The following is a 10,252-nucleotide window of genomic DNA, read 5'->3' on the forward strand; positions in this document are numbered from 1 at the left end:
GAAGGTCAATTCATTTTAACTTCAATTCTGTTCCTGTAACAGGGAAAAAGAGGGTCCCCTAGAGTGTTCTTAGTCTCATTCATAAAAGAATTTAAGAATGGGTTCAAAGGGAAGCTTTTACAATTTTATTAGCTTCTTAAAGAAAAATCCTCAGGGCAGTCAGGCTGGTAATTTTGGCAGCTGCCTTAAGAAGGTGATTGGGAAGAAGGAAAGACGAAAGCCATGAAGAAGAAAAGGAGAAATTACAGAGACCTACGTGACTGTGACTTATCTGGAAGTTCTCCAGAGTTCTGCTCTACAGGGCAGAATTCCAGGCTGGAGAATTATGCTACCTCATTAATGCACCAGGTATTGTCCCAACTATTTAGCATAATTTAAGGTGAACCTGCCATCCTAGGGATGATTCTATCATCCAGAGAATGACAAGTGAGACTAGAAAGGTGGGTCTTATAACAGATAGACTAAGGATTTATACAGTCTTGACCAGTTAAATTTATGGGACTTTTTGCTAACATTCCAATGCTAAAAAGAAAATTATTTACTATTTGTTTATGTATTTATTTTTGAGAAAAGTCTCACTCTGTAGCTCTTGCTGGCCTAGAATTTACCATGTAGACCAGACTAGCTTTGAACTCACAGAGATCAGCTTGCTTCTGCCACCTGAGTGCTGAGATTTAAGGTGTGCACCACCACTGGTAGAACTTTAATCTTAAAAAAATTTCTCAAAAATGAAACCATCAAAAAGTTAAGTCTCCTCTTTTGGCAATGAGTAGTAAACTAATCCATGCATCATATTAGACTCAAGGGAGGCAAGAACAGGAATCTTGGGTCCTCAAGACCTGAGGACTTCAGTCCATGATAGGATATCAACATTTCTATCAATTCTATGGTCTTCCCCAAAAACAGTCATCAAAAAGGCAGGGGAAATAAACAAAGAGGGTCTATGAGTCTGAAGACAGCTGGAATACCACAAGGAACAAAAAGAAGCAGGCCAGGGGAAAGTGAAATATTGAGTTACAGCATCCCCCCAGTCAACTCCCTTTGAACGTGAGAGTCATGAAAGGCCATTCACAGTGCAGTATGGATGACACTGTGGCCCCAGCTTGACTGCTGGAGCCCTGTGACTCTCCATTGACCATTAGCATGAGAGGAGTCTCCAAAAGAACACTGGAGAAGGTATAGTCCTTCCCCTTGTGTTGAACTTGGTGAAGCCTAAGGTTGGGCTGGAACGGCATGACAAGGAGCCTTTAATTTTACCAGGTTAAATGGAAAGGGAACTTTCTCCTCTGTGGTCAGTCTGAATGCCACCTTTCCCAGGACTACAGCACCACTGTTCACACCCTGTACTCAGGCTGCTTGAGCAGCAGGGTCAGCCCGCACCTCTGCCCCCCGCCCCATTACCACAAGGTCCTTGTGACCTGGATGTTCCTCTGACCCTATGATGACAAGCCATGGACCCGCCTCCTCACACTCTGAAAAGTAGTCATGCCCCTTCCCTCGTCCAGCAAATTGGTTGACCATAGCTTCTTGTAAGGGAGGGGATAAGGGTATAAAAGCTGGGAAAACCAGGAGGCTGGTCTCTCGCCATTTTGTGAGGCTGTCTGGAACCATGGGATTTACGGTTGGGTGTGGATTTTCAAACAGCACAGCCGTGAATGGGGAGGCACCTGCTCTTCTGTAAACCCGCACTGCAAGCTCAGTTAGCAAGTTCAATAAACTCAGTAAGATTCTCCAAACCCGGGTTTGCACCTCCCAACAGTGAACTTGACTTACTGAATGAACTGGACGCAATCTTCCCAGCATGTTCTGAGACTTTTTGGTCTTCATCTTCCCCCTGTTCTTCAAGAGACTGGTTAATCTTTTAAGAAATTCCATAGGTTGTTTCTCTCATTGTCCGGCTCTGGCCAGACAGGGTCTAGCGCTGTGACTTGAGAGAAATCTTTTAAGGCCTCACCATAATTCTTTTCATATTTATGTAACATTGTCCTGTTCAGATGGAGGTCAGGATTGCTTGAAGCTTTTCTGTTAAACTTCTCTGCTTGGACACAGGCACTGAGGGCTTCCTGGGAGATCTTGCGGTTTTGGCCAGTATTAAAATAAAGATATGTGTTCCCCAAAATATACCAGGAGCAAACATCAAGGATGTCTAATTGTGTTGCCAACTTGGCCTGGCAGACACTGCCCAGACATGTCCAGAGTCTTCATCCCCAGAGTCTGTGCAACTGGTGAAGCACAATTCACAGATTTTGCAGGAAGACTTTGTTCTTGAAATGGGTGAGGGATCCTGAGATGCAGATGTGGGCAGCTCCAATATCCCCTTTCTTCTAGTATACCTCATCCAGCTTGTTCCAGTCTTCCACCAGCTCAAGTTGCAGCTTCATAACCTTTGACAGAAGCTCCTCAGCCCTAGGGCTATAATCAGGAGTCATGTTCAGTGCCTTCCTTCTTAGCATTATAGCCTGAGCCTTGACCTGGACAAGACCCTTTACTTTCTCCATCTGCTGCAAAGTTTTTCTACATCTCCTCCTGCATGTCCTGTTGCCTCTGCCCAGTGTCTTCCCTACTATGTCTCTAAATTGCAGTCTTAAAATTAGTAGAGTTGATCCATCAGTTCTTGCAATCCCTGCAAGACTCACTTCACTTCTTCCTTTTCATCAACCGTCACCCCCCATGATAGTAGCATCTTTTTCATTCATGAGGTCAAAGCCTTTATGACATGATCATCTCTGGAAAGCCATGGTTAAGAGCACTGGCTGTTCTTGCAGAGAAGCCAGCTTCAGTTCCTCGCACCCATAGGTGTGCTAACCACCTTTCTTAACCACAGTTGAAGGGGATTCGATGCTCTCTTCAGATCTCGGCAATTATTGCATGCATGTGGTGCACTTACATACATGCAATGCAGTACATTCATACACATAAAAATAAATAAATAAATAAATAAATAAATAAGCTGTTTTTCTAAGAGCTTCCTCTCAACACTGTTGCCTTGACGTCTGTTATTTCAGTACATGGCTTTGTTAAACACATTCAACTCAAGGGTACACATTAGTTCTCATATCTTCAGAAATAAAAAGCATTATAGCTTAGATTTTTCTCTAGCAATGTACCAAAATCCTTTGTCTGCTATGATGGTATTACATATCATGATTGCAAGTGTCTGAAACTGCTGAAAGAAACTACCTCATGCAAGAAAAGATAGTTTATTGCGGACAACGTGCCAGGCCTTCTCTCAGTGATAGAGAGGAGCAGTAGGCAGCTGTGCATAGAGAGTTTTTATCAGAACTTAGACCAGGAAGTGGATGTACAGACCAGAACAGACTCACCACAGGGACATGTAGAAGAAATAACAAGAAGCCAAGGGAGGGTATTGACCGTTTTGGCCATAGTGACTCCAGGGAAAGGTGTTTCATTTCTTCTGGGTGTATGTCAATGAGTTTCCAGGCTCTGGTGCATGGAGATTCTGGTAACTAACCAAACAATGATTTGTAATATGCACTCAATATGTGCTAACCTGAGCTTGTTGTGTGAAAGACTTGAGTAGGAAGGAGTTGTGCACCTTAACAGAGGCAATCATATTTGAAAATTAATAAATGGAATCCCCATATAATATTAACTAGTGCTATCTATAATCTGTTTATATCTACCTGTTTATCTGTCATCTATCATCTATATCTATCTATCTATCTATCTATCTATCATTTATCTATCTATTATCTATCTATCATCATCTATCATCTATCTGTCATCTATCTATTGATCTATCTATCTACCTATATGTCATCTATCTATCTATATGTATCATCTATCTATCCATCTATCTATCATCTATCTATCTATCTCTATCTATCTATATTTATCATCTATCATCTATCTCTAGCTATCTTCTATCTATCATCAGTCATAGAGACCTATCTGCTTCTCAATTTCCCACCCTCTACTTGTAATTTTAAGAATGTAAAAGTAGGACACAATTTAAGACTCACATACCCTTTTGAAATTAACAGCCATTCCTTTAATATAAACTACACCCGCAAACACTGTATACTTGTGAGATATTTAAAAGTCTTCTTCTGGAAGACTGCACACTATAATAAAATGCATACAACTCCAAGGTCACTTGTACTAGATATAATGCAGTTATAGATAAAGAGCCAACAGACTTCCCTGAGAGACATCGGTGGACAGTAACTTGACTCTTTAGGCCTTAACATATAGGAAAGAGTGCATCAAATCTGGTGAGTGGAATATGGGAGGGTGTGCATGGGGGAAGGAGTATAAAGATAATTAAGATGTCTTTTATGACATGCACAAAACATCAGTAAAATTCTTTGAAGAAACAAAGAACCAACAGAGCGACAAAAATAAGCTGTGAACACCACGTCCAATGATCTCAGTTGGTGACTAGCATAACTGTATTTGAATTTACTCCTTAAACTCCTGTGGCTATCTAGGTAGATAATTCACTTAGATAAATTAGCTACTTAATTTAAAATAATTAAAATCTGTTGTTAATCTAAATGTTCCACCATGAATCAAACATCTTAACCTTCCTTTATGCAGAAAAGCATCCAATCATATTGAAGACTGTGTTTTAACACTAACGAAGACTGTTGTCTAAGATTGTAGCATAATCTAGTTTTACACTCAGCATGTGTAAAAGAGATAAGAGACAGGAGAGGTTTGCACTGTGATCCCTGCCATGTTCTTAACATAGTATCATGCTGAGTATAATAATTTAAAGTATTTGTGCAAAAAACTAAAATGAAAAAAATCACAGGTAGGTGTGCCTTGTTTATCGTTTTCTATTGTAATTTTTCTGATCTGATAATCCCTGTAGAGTGTTTAAAGTTTTTTAGAATCTTAACTTTTTTTCAAAAATAATATCTTCTTGATGTAGCTTAAGCCAGGTGAAATACCAAGACTTAGATGTAATGATACTCTTCCTGATTAGGCAAGTTTGTTGACACATAAGCCTGTTTGTTATTTCTTAATCAAAATGAAAGAGAGAATATTTTATCTGTTTGTTTTTGTGATTAATAACCACTGGGAGTCTGCTAAAGCACAGATTCATTTGAATCACAGCTTTCTAAATGAATTACTATAGATCGTTTTGTTGTCTAACAAGCAGCAGATGCAAGGCTGCAGTTTGAAATGAGGCAACACAGAATTGGACTACGTTCTTTCTTTTTTCTAACTGTAAATTACTCTACCATGTTCCATTAAAAACCTTATTTTATCAAGGAATACTTTTTACTTGTCTTGCTTTTCTGCTTTTTTTTTAAAGTTCCATCGCAGATTTGGAAACCAAGGTGACTTAAGAGTCCATCAAAAGTATTAGATGACCCTTGTTGACATATAATATGCTTAGAACTATTTTCTGCCTATTCTTTTTTTATAGCTCAAAATACATTTGAGGCCAGGTGTACTGTTGCATGCCTGTAGTCCCAGCACTTGGGAAGGAGAGGCAGGCAGATCTCTGTGAGTTCAAAGGCAGCCTGGTCTACATAGTGAGTTCCAGGACAGTTGGGGCCACACGTTTGACGTATATGTTTAGTTACTGGATTTGAACATATATAACATAAAAAGTTAAACTCAGAAACTTGAATTGAGAGATGTGAAAATATGTCATAACATTTTGCAGAGCTATATTTTTGCAGCACGTGCAATGTTAAAATTAATAAACTATCTGAACAAATCTAGTACTGATACAACAAAGGGAGCAAATTTAGGAAACTAAAAGCTACACCCATAGCAAACAATGATCTCAGGCAAGACTGGTAAATAATAAAGAAATTTATTCTACAAGGAACAGTTCAGGAATCAAAATTCTTAGCCTTATTTACTCTGCTTTCCTTTTTCCTTTACTGAAGATTCGTTTGTTTCAGGAAGACTTCCATACTCTCATTAGTAAATGCTTTCATACCCTCAAATGCCCATGCATTTCAAGATTTCTATTAGGTAGGGAGAAAGAAAATGATTTTCTAACGTTATTTTAACTAGCGTTTCTGAATGGAATTATTTGCACAGAAAGATGTGTGTGAGCTATGTAAGTAAATTAAGGATGAAGCAAATGATTTTCCTAAGGTCTCAAAATAAATGAGTAGGAAGCACCAGATTAGACTGACATGTGCCAGAAACTTTTACCTCTTGACTACTCTTTGAATCAGGCTGCATGTCTTTGACATATGTGATTGACAAAGAGTAGTTAACCATAATCAAGTCAAAGGGTAAAGATTTATAACTATTTAATAGAGCCTTATCATATAAATGGGTTCTATACAAGAAGGAAGTAAAAGGGCATTGGATTATGTTCACCATTATAATTAAACCTGAACCCCCAAAATGTTTTAGAAAATGATGTAAAACCACAAACTCAGATGAAACATTCTATTCACATCTATATCACCTCTGAATACAAATGTGTACAATAAACTTGGCATATAAGTGAATTAAAAAGATTTCTTATTTCAATAATTAAAAAACATTTTAATTCTGCAAATTGACATAGTTTCATTCATTGTTTTATATGTAGTAAAGTGATAACTTTTTTTTTTTTGGTCTTTTTCAGACAGGGTCTCCCTGTAGCCCCAGCTGTCCTGGAACTCACTATGTAGACCAGGCTGGCCTTGAACTCACAGAGATCTGCCTGCCTCTGCCTCCCAAGTGCTGGGATCAAAGGCTTGCGCAAACACGCCTGGCCCTAAAGTGATAACTTTTAATCACCAGCGGTGGAAGGTAGAATATGTGCTTTAAAAAAGTAATTTGAAGTATAATTGAATGTGAAATAGAAAATCAGTATAATATGTATGCTTACATCTCATCTATGATGACTTTAATGCAGTTTCAGTAAAGCTAACTGAAAATACAAGAGTAAGCAAGTGTATAATGGAGAGAACAATGAATGGGGAAGAATATGTTTCTGTTCCTACAGCCATTGAATTTCAAAACTCAAGAGATCTTTGTCATAAGCCATTTGTAAAGGATGTGATGCTAACAAAGTGGAAAAGCCATGTTCTGTAATAAGATTCTTAACATTACTTCGTCAATAACGTTTCCACAGTAATTCAAAATTTTACATACTATTTAAGTAAAAAGAAATCACTCCATTACATCCTATATTTTAATATTTATATTTTTCTTTTAAAACTAAATCTTAGGAATCACTCAGTATTCATTGTTTATCCACCATGGTTGCCCATTATGTGTTACAGTATCCAATCCTGACACCACATTATGTTTAGTGGTACTGTTGAAATAGGGAGAATTAGGGTCCCCTAGAGGGTTCTTAGTCTCATTCATAAAAGAATTTAAGAATGGACCCAAATGGAAGCTTTTACAATTTTATTAGAATCTTAAAGAAAAATCCTCAGGGCAGGTGAGCTAGTAAATTTGGCAGCTGCCTTGAGGAGATGAATAGTGGGAAGAAGGAAAGAAAATCAAGAAGCAATGCAGATTTAGAGCCTACATGGAGGTCAGACACGTGGCTGGGAGATTAAGCTTTAGAGAAAAAGTGAAGAAGCACAAGATGCTAAGGGAAGCCCAAAGCCTTAAGGAAAGCATGTTTAGAAAGATAGGTATTAAGAAAAAAAGGAGAAATTATGCTTTTCCTGAAGAGTTTAGGAAAGTGGAAAGAATTACTGAGACCTACATGACTGTGGCTGGTCTGGAAGTTCTACAGAGCTCTAAGCTAGTTTCAAGCAGGAAATATTCACTACCTTATCAACACACCAGGTATTCACCCCATCTATTTAGAATAACTTAAGGTGAATCTGCCTTCCTGGGAGTGGTTTTATCACCAGATAATTGACCAGTGAGACTAGAAAAATGGGTACTCTAACAGATAGACTAGACATTTGTTTATAGTTTGGACCAGTTCAATTTATGGAACTTATTGATACTTTAACACTGTCATTCTTTGCCTCCACTAGCTCATAGTAGCATATCATTTTGTTCCTTTGATTTCATCACCTTGACAGAGTTCACGTGTATTTTGAAGTATATGGCTCAAATTGGCTCTGTCGCATAGGTATGACAGTCTCTTGGATTTTAGAATATCACAATTTGTTTCTTCATTATCTACTTTTAATATTTCTCAATATACAATAAGAAGAAAAATAAACTGAACAAACTATTTACCTCTACTCTCAATATTCTCAACCCTTCATTTCTGACATAAGACATATGGAATTACTCCCATATACATATTAGTTCTCAAGTGGACATAATTAAGCTCTGTGATTGAAATTAATTTATTTTATTTATGGTGACAGAAATAAAATTTTAGAAGCTGATCTCCCAGATTAAAGGCCGATGATGAGTCTAAACTGCCACAGGTTCTGATCCATTGGCTACAAATTGAGGATTCCCTGGAACCCTGCTTCAAGAGCAGTCATGTTCTAGAGCAAGTCACAGATCTTAGAAAAGTGGGGAATTCAGTCACATGTGCCTTTTGATAACAGAGTATCTTACAAAGAGTACAGATGAACATTCACTTGGAAGAAATGAATAGAGCAATTTACATCGGCAGAGAACCAGAGCTTCTGTACCGCCCACGGAGGCACCATGCTCCTGGCAGCTGCACCTGTTCAGCCACCTACAGACTCCCCAAATCTGTACTTTTAGGGTTCTAGGGGACTTCATTAATTAGTCCTGATTGTTTAAATCATTGACCATTCCTAATTAACTCTACCTTCAGTCCCTGAAAATCAGGGGATAACATCTTAAGAAAGTTCTCATCCTAAAATTACTTGATAGGCTCCCAGGGCAATCAGCCCCCATCCGGAGAAGATCCAGAAGTAAATCAGTCACCACACACAAGTCCATAAATCTCCACACACTCAGGTATGGTTCTGCTTTTTATTCGTCTCTTCCTTTTAAGGCTAAGTGACCCGAATTTAATTCTGTGATACAAGTTCCATTATTTTTTTTCTCTTCTTTTTAATCTACCTTTCTCCCTTTGAGATTTCAAGTCCTGTTCTTTAAATAAACCATATACACAGATAGTTCTAAAAAGCTCTAAAAAAGTCCACAAAACTTGAATTTAGGTCATACCAGTTTTGATGCCTCAAATAATAACTACATCAGTCATTCTTTGTTTAAGGAATCTTCTAGTCCCAATTTGAGATGCCTAATATTGATAAAGATATTTATTTGTAAACTGTTGCCAAAATATACTGGAATGTATTCAGATGGCTGAATTTTATTTTATACAACACTGTGTGATTCAATATCCTTTTAAATCATCACAAGTATCCTAAATGTTAGGTTGAATGAAGATGGTATGATCTTGGATGGCTCAGAAGTTAAGAACCACTGCTGCTCTTGCAGATGACATATGTTTGATTTCCAGTGCCCACATGGTAACTGCATCACCCTCTTCTTGTCTCCATGGGTACTACACACATATACCAGATATACATACATAAAGGCAAACAAAGCACTTGTACAAATAATAATAAATTAATCTTTTAAAAGTTTGAAATTCTTAAGAGTTTTGAATTCTCTGCAGTTTCACTTAAAAATCCTTTGAGTCTTTTGACTTGGATCCAAATATTTTGGGAAAGGATGCCAGCCATCATTTAAGTGATTATAATCTGTCAACATCTGCACTTGAGACATTTATATTCTGAAGCTACAAATTTGAAGAATAGATTGACATTATTGGACATAATTGGAACATTTTAGTTTTCAAGGGGAGACCTTCAGGCTGGTCTCTGCCTAGCTGAACCACACCAGAGGGCCTGTCAATAGGTCCGCAGGCATGCCTGATGAGAGAAAAGTATGATCCACTGTTGTTAGAGAAACATTAATCTTGATTCTAGGGCGTGGAGACTACTTATAGCAATTCAAGTATTCAGTCAAAAAGATACAGTGCAATAATATTCATAGTTGGTACCAATATAAGTAAATGTCATATATACATATGTAACATATGAATATTTAAAAAACATGATATATAATGTTGTTCATTCAACCAATGATAACAACTAATTATATGATAAAACATATCAACAGTACAGATCTTTACTCATAACACACACTGAGAAGAACCCAGTCTGGATGTGCACATCAAGGCCTATAATTTAAAATAGTATACTACATGAACCATTAAGATTTTTTCCCTCATGGCCAGAGAGATGGTTCAGCAGTTAAAAACACTTGCTGTTCTTTGAGAGGACCTGGGTTCAATTCCCAGCACCCATAAAGCAGCTAACAACTGTCCAATTGTCTGAAACTCCAGTTCCAGAGAATC

At 37.7% G+C, this 10,252-nt stretch overlaps 1 pseudogene; it reads right to left on the minus strand.

Moving 5' to 3' along the window:
* Window positions 1-1,031: 1,031 nt before the first annotated feature.
* LOC103732248 lies at window positions 1,032-2,683 on the minus strand (annotated as a pseudogene).
* Window positions 2,684-10,252: the final 7,569 nt, after the last annotated feature.

This window comes from Nannospalax galili, unplaced genomic scaffold (assembly GCF_000622305.1).
Source record: "Nannospalax galili isolate Female #2095 unplaced genomic scaffold, S.galili_v1.0 scaffold654, whole genome shotgun sequence".
NCBI classification, from domain to species: Eukaryota; Metazoa; Chordata; class Mammalia; order Rodentia; family Spalacidae; genus Nannospalax; species Nannospalax galili.